We start from the raw sequence: 15,154 nt of genomic DNA, 5'->3' as shown, positions 1-15,154 counted from the left end.
TTTCATCTGCCCCCCCGCCCCCACCCCCAGTGTTGGTCAATCAGATGCAAATAGTTTTGAGTGGATGCAAATTTACATACATTTGTATGCAAATTTATGTAGTGCGTAAATAAACCAATCAAAACCTGTTGGGGTAAAATTGGACTGGTTCCTTTTCAAGCTGCATTAAAATTTGCATAATCTTGCATCAACTTGAAATTATTTGCATCTCACTGACCATCTCTAACCAAAACCCTTGCCAGATCAGTCATTTGTCTATTCACCCCATGCCTGAACTTCCTGCAGTATTGGGGTAACCTCTTGCTCTTGTGAAATTGGAATACTTGCAAATACCTTCTGTTTAGGAAAGAATAACTGCACTTAGCATAGTTGTTTTAGCAGAGGGACTTTTTAGCTACTTTTCACTTCAGTCCCCCCCCCCTCAATCATCACTCACATTCTTACAGCCCCTCCTCCACTTATTGGCATCATGCGATCTATACTGTGCCCAGCAGGGACATTTCTTATTGAGCATAATATATAATTTCAGTCTCTAATGTTCATCACTTACCTGTGCTCATCCCCGTAATAATGTTTTCCTTCTTAGATGTCCCCAACACGTCACCCTCTTCCATAGACTGCTGATCATTCCTCTTATATGTCTCTTCTTCATCTTCTTTAATTGTCCCCATGTCACCCTTTACCACAGACTGCTGATCACTCCTCACATATGTTTCTTCCTCCTCTTTATATGTCCCCATCATGTCACCCTCTTCCATAGACTGCTGATTACTCCTGTTATATGACTCTTCTTCTTCCTCTTTATATGTCCCTATCATGTCACCCTGCTTCATAGACTGCTGATCACTCCTCACATACGTCTCTTCTTCTTCCTCTTTAATTGTCCTCATCATGTCACCCTCCTCCATAGACTGCTGATCACTCCTCACATATGTCTCTTCTTCTTCCTCTTTAATTGTCCTCATCATGTCACCCTCCTCCATAGACTGCTGATCACTCCTCACATATGTCTCCTCTTCTTCCTCTTTAATTGTCCTCATAATGTCACCCTCCTCCATAGACTGCTGATCACTCCTCACATATGTCTCTTTCTCCTCTTTATATGTCCCCATCATGTCACCCTCCTCCATAGACTGCTGATCACTCCTCACATATGTCTCCTCTTCTTCCTCTTTAATTGTCCTCATCATGTCACCCTCCTCCATAGACTGCTGATCACCCCTCACATATGTCTCTTCTTCTTCCTCCTCTTTAACCACAGTGTTAACATGTCTCGGTTCTCCACTCTAATTTCACAAAGTGAGAGATAATTTAAAATGTGACCACAGATAACAGCATACACAGAGGGAAAGAATGTGTCACAGTTTGCAGTCTTTGGGGACCCTCTGCTCCACCTACCTGATAATGGTGGGGGATGGTGTGATCTTCTTGTAGACAATCCTGGGAATAAAGAGGACCTGTACATCTCTCTGGTGGGATTCTGTTACTGGGTCCACCTGTAGGAAACAAACACACTGACTAAATACATTGGGCTCAATTCACAATCATTTTCCGCATGCGGAAATGCACTTGCTGTAAATTCCCGACTGAAATGAGACCATCTTGACATTCACAAAATTTTACGCATTAATTACCCGCATGCGTAAAAAGTGCGGTGGAAGTCCGCAAAAGTCGGTAATTTCCGCAAAAAATCTAAATTCACAAAAAAAAAAGGGGCGCCTTATTTATGACTTAACTACCGACTTAAAGGGAATGTCCAAGCAAAATAAAAAAAATGAGTTTCACTTACCTGGGGCTTCTACCAGCCCCATGCAGCCATCCTGTGCCCTCGTAGTCACTCACTGCTGCTCCAGTCCCCCGCTGGCAGCTTGCCGACCTCGGAGGTCGGCGGGCCGCATTGCATACATTTTTACGCATTCCCGCTAGTGCAGGAATATTAACACATGCATTTTTACACATTATTGCTTCAATGCGTAAAAATGTACGCATTGAACCAGTTACGCATAAAAATGTATGTGTTAATGTTCCTGCACTAGCGGGTATGCGTAAAAATGTATGCAATGCGTCCTGCCGACCTCCGGGGTCGGCAAGCTGCCAGCGAGGGACTGGAGCAGCAGTGAGTGACTACGAGGGCACAGGATGGCTGCATGGGGCTGGTAGAAGCCCCAGGTAAGTGAAGCTCATTTTTTTATTTTGCTTGGACCTTCCCTTTAATATCACCTACTAGTACTTGGTGATATATTTTGCTTCCCATTGACTTAAATGGAGTCTGGAGCCTTGAGTGCTGTGTTTGCTGGACTTTGACAAGTTTTTTTTATGTCACTTATTTTACGTATGGTTTCCGCTTGTTTACTATGGAATTACACATTTCCCAATTTTTTTTTTCCGCATTGTTCCTGCATGCGGGAAGCATGCGGACATTTTTGGTGAATGTGGAAAAAATGCAGAGATTATCACTGGCGGTAATATAGCGGTAAATCAATCTCTTACCGCATGTGTGATTGTGAATAGAGCCCAATGTCTATATATGCTGGTCAAATGATGGGGATCTAGGTGACCCTCCATACTGCTCTCTACTTTACAAGACAGGAAAGTCTCCTCTTACCTGGTGATGTGAGGGGTGTCTGATTCTCCATCATGGTGTCCTTGTAGAGGTCCTTGTGTCCTTCTATATACAGCCACTCCTCCATGGAGAAATAGATTGTGACATCCTGAAACCTAATATGAACCTGAAAAATACAATGATACAGTCACCACCCAGACACACCCTTACCTGTAAATGGATAGTATCCCATAATTCCCAGCACTGCTCACCTCTCCTGTCAGCAGCTCTGTCATCTTCTTGGTGATTTCTAGAATCTTCCACTTACTCTCAGATATCAGGGAGTGAGGTGGGGGAATTGTAATGGTCACATGATCACCAGACCTCACTGGAGAATAACTCTGCTAAGAGAGACCAAAAATAATGTCATATGACCTCCCAGAATCCTCCTCACCTCTCTAGTCAGGTGTGTGTTTTATCAATAGAGATAAGAGCAATGTCATGTGACCTCCCAGAATCCTCCTCACCTCTCCAGACAGGAGACAGATGATCTCCAGGGTGAGGTTGAATATCCTCTCGGTCATATGACTCTGGTCCTCATCCATCCTCAGTGATGTGGTCATGTGATCTGTACAGGATGCTGCTGCCTTTTGATAGAGAATAAGGGGAGGATAATTTAGAACCAATAATTTACTGAAAACATACAACCCTCCCCCCCCCCTCCTCAATCTACTGATTTACTGATTGGACACTTACAGCCAAACTACTAGGCTTGCAAACAACTCTTGCTTGTGTTCAACTTTTGCCTGCATTGCCTTTGACTTTATGGTACGCATACATAATTGTGACCATTTCCTGGTGCCAGGTCTTATGCTGCAATGTGTGCTTAATTAATTAGTCATAATTTGCATGTCTGTAGACTGACCCAGCCTCCCACAGCCCATGCCTGGCCATTCACACCTGATCCTCATTCCAGCACACACCTCCATCCCTTCTGCTATCTATTTAATCTAGTTTCTAAGTCAGATATGACTGTAGTCAGACGTGCATTAATTTTAAGTGCATGATTTGAAGTGCACAGCAAAAGACCCAAATTAGACCAGAATTGAACCAGTAGGGAACAGAGGGAACTGGCAGGAGACTCTGCACTTCTGTTACATGGTTTGCTAATTAACTGTTTTTTTATCTGCTTCACCATATGCTTGCCTGTTTCTGCAATTCCTATATCTAAACATACCCCACCTTCCTGCTGTCAGCTATCAATCTCCCTATATAGCACTTCAGAATGTATAAGATGTTTCTCTCAACCACTTCATTTTGCCTTCTGCTCTTGAAAATTAACGTCACTTCATCCTCCCACTGCCAGCAACACCATACACATTGCTCCCGCTCTGCTATCGTCTCCCCTTCTCTCTAGCCATGAACTATTCCTATTTCTCTGCTCAAACTACCCGTCCTCTGCTCTCACTAAACCTAACTTTCATACACACAAGTCTCACCCCCACATCTCTCTGCTCTGCCTACTACTACTCCTGGCTTCTGGGGACATATCACCAAACCCAGGGCCCACTCCTAGACCTCACACTGCTCAGACTACAACTAATTCCACCAATAACAAACCCCACCACCTCCCCTCCCAGAACACCTACAACCTTATTGATATCCCCCTTCTTCCTAGCTCTCCCCTCCCCATATCTGGGGCTCTATGGAACTCCCGCTCAGTCTGTAATAAACTGGCCTTCATTCATGACATGTTTATCTCCAACACTTTCACCTTTCTGGGGCTCACTGAGACATGGCTAACTCCATCAGACACGGTGTCTTCAGCTGCTCTAACACATGGTGGACTAAAATTTAGTCATGCCCCTAGACCTGGCCACAAACAGGGAGGCAGGGTGGGGATCCTCCTCTCTGAACACTGCTCGTTTAAGCCACTCACACCACTGCCCGCACTCTCATCCTTTGAAGTTCATGCTGTCCGTCTCTACTCTCCATACCACATTCAGATTGCTATTATCTACCGCCCGCCCGGTCCAGCCTCTACTTTCATTGATCACTTTTCAGCATGGCTTCTCCAGTTCCTCTCCACTGATATACCCTCTATCATCATTGGAGATTTTAATATACCCATCGACACTAACTGCCCTACTGCCACCAAACTGCACTCTCTCACCTCCTTGTCTGACCTCACCCAATGGTCCTCCACTTCCACCCACAAAGACGGCCACACTCTCGACCTTGTCTTTACCCGCCTCTGCTCTATTTCAAGCTTCCATAACACTCCACTTCCCCTCCCAGACCACAACCTTCTTACCTTCTCAATCAATTCTTCTCTACCATCAACTCCTCCAACACTACACCATACAGTCACGCGCAGGAACTACCGTAACCTGGATCTGAATACCCTGACTGAAGCCTTGCAACCTCTAAGTACTCTGCCATCCTACACTGACCCAGAGGCAGCATCCAGTTACTTATTTAGTGTAGTCTCCTCTGCCATGAATGCAGCTGCCCCACTCACCATCACCCGCCCCCGCCAAACTAACAGGCAGCCCTGGCTTACTGAACAAATCAAACTGCTGAAAAGGCGCTCCAGGGTGGCAGAAAGGTGCTGGAGAAAGAGCACTGCTGTAGAGGACTTCCACCACTACAAACAAACTATGCAGGAGCTCATGGATGCCCTCACCTCTGCTAAGCAGTCTTATTTCTCCTCGCTCATTTCCTCACAGTCCCACAACCCAAAACAATTGTTCAACACTTTTAACTCCCTACTTCGCCCCCCACCTCCTCCCCCCACCACATGTCTGTCAGCTGACGACTTTGCATCATACTTTACAAGCAAGATTGATGCAATACGTAATAGCTTCAACACGCAACCACTTTTACCAGCTCAACCATCACCTATAGATTCCTTCTGTCCGCCTGCATCCTCGCCCACTTCTAACTGCCTTCCCCCCGATCCACAACACCACTCTCCCACTCTAATATCGTTTACCACACTCACTGAACAGTGTCTTTCCTCACTACTCTCCAAAGCTCATCTCACTACCTGTGCACTGGATCCCATTCCCTCCCATCTAATCCCCCAGCTTTCCTCCTCCCTTAATCCCGCTCTAACAACTCTATTCAATCTTTCTATCTCCACTGGCACTTTTACTTCCGTATTCAAACAAGCTATTATCACACCACTTATCAAAAAACCCTCTCTTGATCCAGCTTCTCTATCAATTACCGGCCTGTCTCACTCCTCCCTTTTGCTTCTAAACTGCTGGAATGTCACATCCATTCAGAATTGTCTGCCTTTCTCTCTACCAACTCCTTACTTGACCCCTTTCAATCTGGATTCCGCACACATCATTCCACCGAAAATGTCCTCACGAAAGTTGCTAATGACCTACTGGTAGCTAAATCCAAAGGCCAGTTCTCCATTCTAATACTCCTTGACCTTTCCTCTGCCTTTGACATGGTTGATCATGCTCTGCTTCTGCAGACACTGTCATCTTTAGGAATCAAGGGACAAGCACATTCCTGGATCTCCTCTTCTCTCTCTGGACGCTCTTACAATGTGTCCTTTTCTAACACCAATTCCTCCCCACGCCCACTGTCTGTTGGTGGAGGGACATGGCTATATTCCATATACATCTCTTCTTGTCTCTGTGATGTGACTGAATTATTACTAGGAAGGTGAGATGCCGGCACTGGAGGGACATGGCTATATTCCATATACATCTTCTCTTGTCTCTGTGATGTGAATTATTACTAGGAAGGTGAGATGCCAGCACTGGGAGGACATGGCTATATTCCATATACATCTCTTCTTGTCTCTGTGATGTGACTGAATTATTACTAGGAAGGTGAAATACCGGCACTGGAGGTACATGGCTATATTCCATATACATCTTCTCTTGTCTCTGTGATGTGAATTATTACTAGGAAGGTGAGATGCCGGCACTGGAGGGACATGGCTATATTCCATATACATCTTCTCTTGTCTCTGTGATGTGACTGAATTATTACTAGGAAGGTGAGATGCCAGCACTGGAGGGACTTGGCTATATTCCATATACATCTTCTCTTGTCTCTGTGATGTGAATTATTACTAGGAAGGTGAGATGCCGGCACTGGAGGGACATGGCTATATTCCATATACATCTTCTCTTGTCTCTGTGATGTGAATTATTACTAGGAAGGTGAGATGCCGGCACTGGAGGGACATGGCTATATTCCATATACATCTTCTCTTGTCTCTGTGATGTGAATTATTACTAGGTAGGTGAGATGCTGGCACTGGAGGGACATGGCTATATTCCATATACATCTTCTGTTGTCTCTGTAATGTGACTGAATTATTACTAGGAAGGTGAGATGCCAGCACTGGGGGGCATGGCTATATTCCATATACATCTTCTCTTGTCTCTGTGATGTGAGTTATTACTAGGAAGGTGAGATGCCAGCACTGGAGGGACATGGCTATATTCCATATACATCTTCTCTTGTCTCTGTGATGTGACTGAATTATTACTAGGAAGGTGAGATGCCAGCACTGGAGGGACATGGCTATATTCCATATACATCTTCTCTTGTCTCTGTGATGTGACTGAATTATTACTAGGAAGGTGAGATGCCAGCACTGGGGGACATGGCTATATTCCATATACATCTTCTCTTGTCTCTGTGATGTGAATTATTACTAGGAAGATGAGATGCCAGCACTGGGGGGACATGGCTATATTCCATATACATCTTCTCTTGTCTCTGTGATGTGAGTCATTACTAGGAAGGTGAGATGCCGGCACTGGGGGGACATGGCTATAGTCCATATACATCTTCTCTTGTCTCTGTGATGTGACTGAATTATTACTAGGAAGGTGAGATGCCGGCACTGGGGGGACATGGTTATATTCCACATACATCTTCTCTGGTCTCTGTGATGTGACTGAATTATTACTAGGAAGGTGAGATGCTAGCCATAATCTATGGCACATGTAGGGGGGGGGGGGGGGGGGGGCACTAGAAAACTGGCAAACAAGTCACAGCATAAGCAGAAGGTACAGGGAAAACTTGGAAGTTGGGGGAGCAAAATAAGGACACACCTTCTTAGTATAAATGTTTCATCCACTGTGGGTATATGCTCCGGCTGACACATCAATGTCGTCTGGACCAAAAGAATCCGATGCTTAGCCAGCCACCGGTGTGAAAAAAAACCCCACATTTATTGATTAGAAATAATGGTGAGCATACAAACAATCAAAATCAATGACTATTTTATACCTGATATTGCAAACAGACACCTACAGATAATGCACAACAATGTACACTCAATAAGTTCGCTCGTTACAATTCATTCACATCATTGGTGTATGCGGACATTAAAGGGCACCTGAGATGGGGCCACAGACAAGAATATACATACCTGGGGCTTCCTCCAGCCCCTCCGGCCTGACCACTCCCACGCCGTCCTCTTCTGAATCCCCGTTCACCCGCAATCGGCCCCAGAAGTCCTCCAGTCCCGCGCTAACTGTGCATGCACTACCTGGCCAAGCACGTCACGTTCCCGTCACCGGGAGCGTTCTGCACCATACTACTGCGCAGGCACAGAAAGCTCCTGGCGACGGGAGTGAGACGGAGGAGTACGGCTGGCTAGACTGCGCCTGCGCCAACTGGAGGATTCTCCGGGGGCAAGCAAACAGGGAGACAGAAGGGGACGGTGTGGGAGCGGTCAGCCCGGATGGGTTGACCGCATATATTTTATCCATGTGGCCCCATCTCAGGTACACTTTAAATCAATCACAATCAATTGTAAATAGGTGAATAAATTAATTAAAATAACCAGGGCTGATGAGGAGGAGGGGGAGGGGCGTGTCATGAGGGAGTGAGGAAGTGTGCTCCTGGTCTCTCGGCTCGGCGTGGAAGTATGCAGCCAAGTAGCAGAGACCCTGTGTGCTGACCCATGCTGTGGAATTTCAGCACGGATCATTTGAGAGAGATCCCGGCGGCCCCCCTGTGGATGGAGCAGGAGAGGAGAACTGTGGCTGGAGGATAAGCAGATGGTGACTGGAAGATATGCAGAGACCAGCAGCGGGTGGTAACAAGCAGGCGAAGACACGTGCAGGCATAGCAGAGGAGGGGGAGGGAGAGGACACAGCACTGACAGCAGGAGGAAGAGCCGACCTGCAGCACCAGAGACCTCTGGTCGGTGGTGTATACTAAACACACCAAGGCAGAGTGGTGGAAATCTGCTTCTTGAGAACAGAAACTAATGGCTGTGGACACATAGGGAGAAAGCAGGCAAACTAGTGGAGGAGAGAAGCAACAGTACCCAGGTGATGAATGGCAACTGAGCTGGTAAGACAAACAACTTTTAATAACCTTTTTTTTTGCTGAACTGTATTGCTGGGAAACAAAGTGAATCACTGGCTCATTACATGGTGTTGTGATCTGAACTGCTGAGCCTGGTACGAAGTGAACTGGTCTACTAGCTTGCTGTACTGTGGAGCGGGTTGAAGCATTAGTTGAATACACAGTGAAGTATAACTGAATCGCTAGCCTGCCATGTGGTGAAGTGTATGGACTGGATAGCTTGCTATACTATGAAGCACACTGAACTATTAGCTTGCTAAGAGGTGAACTGATAGAGACTCCCTGTGGTACTGTGAACTGCTTTGAACAATTAGTCTGGCAAATTGTGCATCCCTAGAGACTCCATGCTATGCTGTAAAGTGTGAAATCTTAGAGAGACTCTGATATACTGAAAGGGTATTGAACTACAAGCCTGCTAGCCTGCTACGCTGTGAAATGAACGTGATCGATAAAATGCTATACTGTACCGTAAAAAGGAAGTGAGCTGCTGACCTGCCAAATCGTGGAGTGAAGTAGCATCAGTTTATTAAACGGTGAAGCTTACTATAACGGGAAGTGAACTGACCGGATTAAGCTTGAATCTGTTAGCTTGCTACCTGGTAAAGGGAAGCGTATTGTGACTTTGCTGTACTGCGAAGGGAAGCAAGCAATGAGTTTGCTGTAAGGGGAAGTTTGCTACACCGTGAAGTGATAGCGTTGGTGGCTCAGACCAAAAAAATGGTGAAGGATAAGGATAAGGATAAGAAAGCAAAAAACCTTACCCTCAAAGAGTCAGAAAATACAAATCAGCGGTCAGTTAGCAAGTTTTTTTCAGCTTCAGATAGATCAGCAACAGGTAGAATGTCTACAGAAGGGAAAGGATCAGTGGAAACTACCCTACCACCATCTAATGCAAGCTCTCCAGGGTCTGAAGCTAATCAAAGTAACAATCTTGAGGAGATATGGAGATATCTGCGGAGCATGCCAACGAGGCAGGACTTAGAGGCGCAAACGGCCCAAATAGTGGCCTCAATGAAGACAGAGATAGCAGAGATCAGGGAAGAAATGGGTGAGCTACAGGGGAGTCAGTGCAAAGAGATAATATAGAGAAATATCTACAGTCCTTGTTTAATGAGCTACTGGGGCAGCCAGAGGAACGTGAGATTAAGTTTGATCGAGCACATAGGGCCCTGCGGGCAGAACCGAAAGAAAAGGAACCCCCCAGGGATATAATATGCAGGTTACATAATTTCAGAGAAAAAGAGGACATAACGAAGGCAGCAAGACTTAAAGGGCCGATAAAATGGCAGGGCGCTGCAATTAGCATTTATCAGGACCTAGCACCTACAACATTGATGCAGCGTAGAGCCATGAGGCCACTATTAGCACTGCTGCAGCAAAAAGAGATACCCTATAAATGGGGGTTCCCTTTTGCCCTGATAGTTAAAAGGGACCATCGCCAACTGATATTGAGACACCCAGATGAAGTACCTGCATTCTGTAAGGACTTGTCTATCTCGGTAGTAGAACTGCCAGATTGGAAACCGGGAAATATGGGCAGCACACAAAGAGGTCTTAGAAGTAATAAAGAGTAATAAGATGAATATACAAGGTTGAAATAGGTTTTAGTGGGGGGTGGTGGAGAGGAGCGGGGGAAGGGAGGGGTGTAGGGGTGGGGGTGGTGTGGCTTTGTTTTTTTTTTTTGTTTTTTTTTTTTCTTTTCTTTTTCCCCTCACAGGATTTATATAAGAATGTTAAGGGGGCCGGACTTGCACTGAAGGTAATAACAGATATTAAGGGGAAGAATAAAGGGGGAGGGGGGAGACATCGGGTGAGGTTGAGGTCTCGGACACATCTGCTCGGCCAGGAATAGCCGCTCAGGTGTGAACGGGCTTAGGGGTTCACAGATTAGAGACACAAGAGGGTGGACACAGATGACACGAAAAAGGTACTAGCATTGCAGATCCGGCCCTCATACACAGATGTTGGAATACACAAATGTATAAAAGGTGGGAGGGTGAAATCAAGGGTAGGAGCACCAGAGCACATGAGGGAGGATGGGAGGCGGGAAGAGAAGTAGAGGAGCCCCCACGACCCCTCCAGACAAGTTTTTGGGGAATGGGGTACACTGGGTAGGAAGGGGTGGGGGGAGGGGGGGAATGTATTTATTTATTTCTTTATTTATTTTATTTCATTTTTATTTTTTTCTCCTTCCTACTCTCCGCTGTTTTATCCACCTCCTTGAAGTAATGAAAGCCGAGATCGGGGGCCGGGGAGGGACCTCTGCTCCAGTGAATGGCAGCTTATTACCCTAAGTGGTGTTGCAACGCACCAAAGGGACCAGAGGGAGGTACCCGATGGAAATTGTTCCTTTTTAAGGGAAAGGGAGAATGGGCCTGGGGAAGGAGAAGATGGGAAATATGGCCCTGGACCCTAAGAAGGGAAAGTTGCAAAGGGAAAGAGGGAATGTATGGAAGTGAGAGCGAGTGGGTAATGGGAAAGGAAATTCGGAGTGAGTGTGAGGGAGGGAGGGGAGAGAATGGAAGGGAGGTCAGTCCGGATTTTGTAAGCTACAAAATAGATAAAGAGTATGGATCTTAAGGTCCTGTCGTTAAACGTCAGGGGGCTTAACAAACCAGAAAAAAGATCAGCCATCCTGAGTCTGTGTCGTAGAGAAAGGGCGGGAATTGTATGCCTGCAGGAAACGCATTTTAAAGGCCCTACAGCCCCAAGAATGTTTGATAAGTACTATAAAACAATATATATGAGTGGCCTGCAGGCATCCAAGATCAAGGGAACAGCAATTCTAGTGGCAAAGGATGTGCCATTTGTATTGGGGGAGGAATATGCGGATCTGCAGGGTCGGTTTAATTTAATAAAAGGACAATTGTTTAATAGAACGGTGACAGTGGGTTCGTATTATGCGCCAAATGCCGGTCAGGCAAAAACATTAGAGCAATTTTTGAAAAAGGTTGAGGTGTTCGCAGAAGGAAGTGTTATTATTGGTTCGGATTTGAATGTAGCCCTGGATCCGCAGATAGACACCTCTGCTGGTAAATCGACCATTTCAGGTGGTATACAAAGGAAGAGTAAAAGATTATTGCATGGACTGCAACTGGTGGATGTTTGGCGCATATGCAATCCCACTGCGCGAGACTATACATATTATTCTCAGGTACATAATTGATATTCTAGAATAGATTATGTTTTTGTTTCACACGATTTGCTCTCTATTTCAAGGTCCCCAAATATAGGCCCTATAACACTCTCAGACCATGCACAAGTATCGGTGGAATTGAGGTGGGGAGAAAAGGTTAAGGGCCCAATGATATGGCGCTTGAATGACGCATTATTAAGGAATGAGGAAGTGACCCAGAGGGTACGGGAAGAATTGGAAAGCTATTTCCTTCTTAATTCCAGGGGCGAGGCTTCGGATATGACGGTCTGGGAGGCCCATAAATGTTATATAAGGGGTATTTTGATACAAGAAGGAGCCAGGAGAAAGAAAGAGAGAGATAAAGAAATAAAGGTTTTATTGGATAATATAGCAGAATTAGAACAACAACATAAAAAAGATAAAAATGAGAACATTTTGGAAGAATTAACTAAGGAAAGGAAACGTTTGGAAAATCTCCTCTTTTATAAAGTTCAGTGTATGGCTTTAAGATGTAAACGTACCTTTTATGAGTATGGAAATAAATGTGGTTCACTACTGGCCAAATCCCTCAAGAGACAGCAGAAAAGTAACTATATAGCATGTATTAAAAACACGAAGGGAGAGAAATGTTACAAGTTGGAAGACATAGTTGGAGAATTTCAGGAATATTATAAAAAACTATATAATCTAAAAGGGTCAATGCATGAGAGAGATATGGAGGTAAAGAATAGGAAGATACTGGATTATCTAGGAGAAAGTGGAATGCCCAGACTGTCAGATGAAGAGGCCTCGGCCCTGGAATTCCCTATTTCACTACAAGAGCTAAAATTAGCAATTACACAGACACCGACAGGAAAGGCCCCCGGACCCGACGGGTTTACAAGTGAATATTATAAGAGGTTTGGGGATCAAGTGGTGGGACATCTGATAAAGGCAATGAACAATATAACAGGTGAGGGGACACAGAGAGGGTTTTCCCCCCGTATGTTGGAGTCCTTTATATCAGTACTGCACAAGGAGGGAAAGGACCCTACACACTGTCAGAGTTACAGGCCAATTGCCTTGTTAAATGTGGATGTCAAACTATATGCAAAGGTATTAGCCAATAGAATATCCCCTATGATAAATAATCTCATACACCCAGACCAAGTGGGGTTTGTTGGAGGTCGGGAGGCAAGAGACAATACTATACGGACTATTAACTTGGCCCAGTGGGTGACGGCCCACTCCAACCCTGTCATGTTTCTATCTACAGACGCTGAGAAGGCTTTTGACCGGGTGGAGTGGGCCTTCATTGAAGGGGTACTGAAATATATAGGCATAAAGGAGAAAATGGTAAGCAGAATCATGGCACTATACTCAGAACCAAACGCGAGGGTAAGGGCAAATGGGGTCTTATCGGACGCGTTTGGTATAAAGAATGGGACGCGACAAGGGTGCCCCATGTCCCCAATGATTTTTGCGCTGACATTGGAACCCTTCTTGTGTAGGATTAGGCGGGACTCCAACATACGGGGCATTGAGGTAAGGGGAAAAATGTACAAGGTGGCAGCATATGCCGATGATATGTTGTTTTATCTTGTGGATCCGCATATTTCTCTCCCAAACTTGATGCGGGAATTTCATGATTTTGGTTTAGTCTCAAATTTAAAAATTAAATTTTGACAAAAGTGAGGCAATAGCCTGGGGGTTGGAGGAGCACCAGAGGAGCCTGTTGAAGGAGAATTTCTCGTTTAAGTGGCCAGATAACGCGCTGAGGTACCTGGGAGTGAAGATGATGTTTAGTTTAAAGGATATGGTATTATATAATTATTACCCGATGCTGGAACAGGTAAAAAAGGATTTGGAGTCCTGGGACCAACCAAAATGTTCATGGTTTGGCAGAGTGGCTATAATTAAAATGAATATTCTTCCTCGGTTACTGTATCTGTTCCAGGCCCTACCCATACCAGTGCCATCTTGTTTTTTTAAAAATCTAACTAGTTGCATTAATAGATTTATAAATAGGGGCCAAAAGACGAGAATAAGTTATAGACTACAATCAGCAGGAAGGGAAAAGGGGGGGTTGGTGGTACCAAATTTCAAGTACTATTATGAAGCCGCGATATTGACAAAAATAGTAGACTGGCATAAGCATGCAGAAGAAAACAGATGGGTATCTTTAGAGGAAGATATAGCGGGATGCCCTCTGACAAAGTTACTGTGGATTTCAGAGAAAAATAAAAAGAATATACAAGGCAAAGGAATAGAAATTATAAAATATACAGTAGGGACCTTTGAAAAATATAGGGTAAAGGAAGAGATTTCCCCCTGGCCAACACCCGTTATACCAATACTGGGAAATAAAATTTTCCTCCAGGAATACACCCAAGTAGTTATCCCAATTGGAGGGGAGAAAAGGAATGAATAGCCCGAGATCTAGTGAGTAACGGAGAATGGGTCCCCTTGCAGGAGCTGCAAAGGAAGGGGGAGAGAAGAACACTAGATGAATGGAGCCACATCCAATTTAAATCCTTTTTGAAAAGATGTGGTACTAAAGAGGCCCTAAGCAGGAAAAATACCCCATTTGAAGAGATGTGTAGGGGAAGGGGCCAACAAAGAAGGACCCTTTCAAAGATATATGCATTATTGAATGGGACAGAAGACCCTGCGGCCTCAGTGCGGGCTGGTTGGGAAAAGGACCTGGAAAGACCATTCACTGAGGAACAGTGGAAGAAAATAACTAAAATGGCAAGCAAGTCATCTATATCTACAAGGGGCCAGGAAGCAGGATATAAGATATTTGCTAGATGGTACCTCACCCCGGAGAGGCTGAGTAGGATGTTCCCAGGTACCTCAGCACAGTGTTGGAGGTGTGGAAAGGAAAAGGGAGATATATTACATATTTTTTGGGGGTGCAAAGAAATACGAGAGTTCTGGGAGGCTGTGAAAAACTATACTTCCCAAATAACGGGAGAGGAACTCCCGGATGACCCCGCCTTTTTTCTACTACATAGCAATGAGTGGCCATCAAAGAAATATGAGGGGTCTTTGGTGGGGTTCTTGATTAATGCAGCAAGGACCCTCATAGCAAGGCACTGGAAATCGACACAAGGCCCAAGTGTCTGGGAATGGTT

At 45.1% G+C, this 15,154-nt stretch overlaps 1 pseudogene; it reads right to left on the bottom strand.

Moving 5' to 3' along the window:
* Positions 1–15,154, bottom strand: part of LOC137537119 (uncharacterized) — a 163,115-nt pseudogene that overhangs the window by 27,203 nt on the left and 120,758 nt on the right.

Source organism: Hyperolius riggenbachi, chromosome 10 (genome assembly GCF_040937935.1).
Source record: "Hyperolius riggenbachi isolate aHypRig1 chromosome 10, aHypRig1.pri, whole genome shotgun sequence".
Classification (NCBI taxonomy): domain Eukaryota; kingdom Metazoa; phylum Chordata; class Amphibia; order Anura; family Hyperoliidae; genus Hyperolius; species Hyperolius riggenbachi.
Note: the sequence above shows the minus strand (reverse complement) of the source record. Positions and strands in the feature narration are given on the sequence as shown.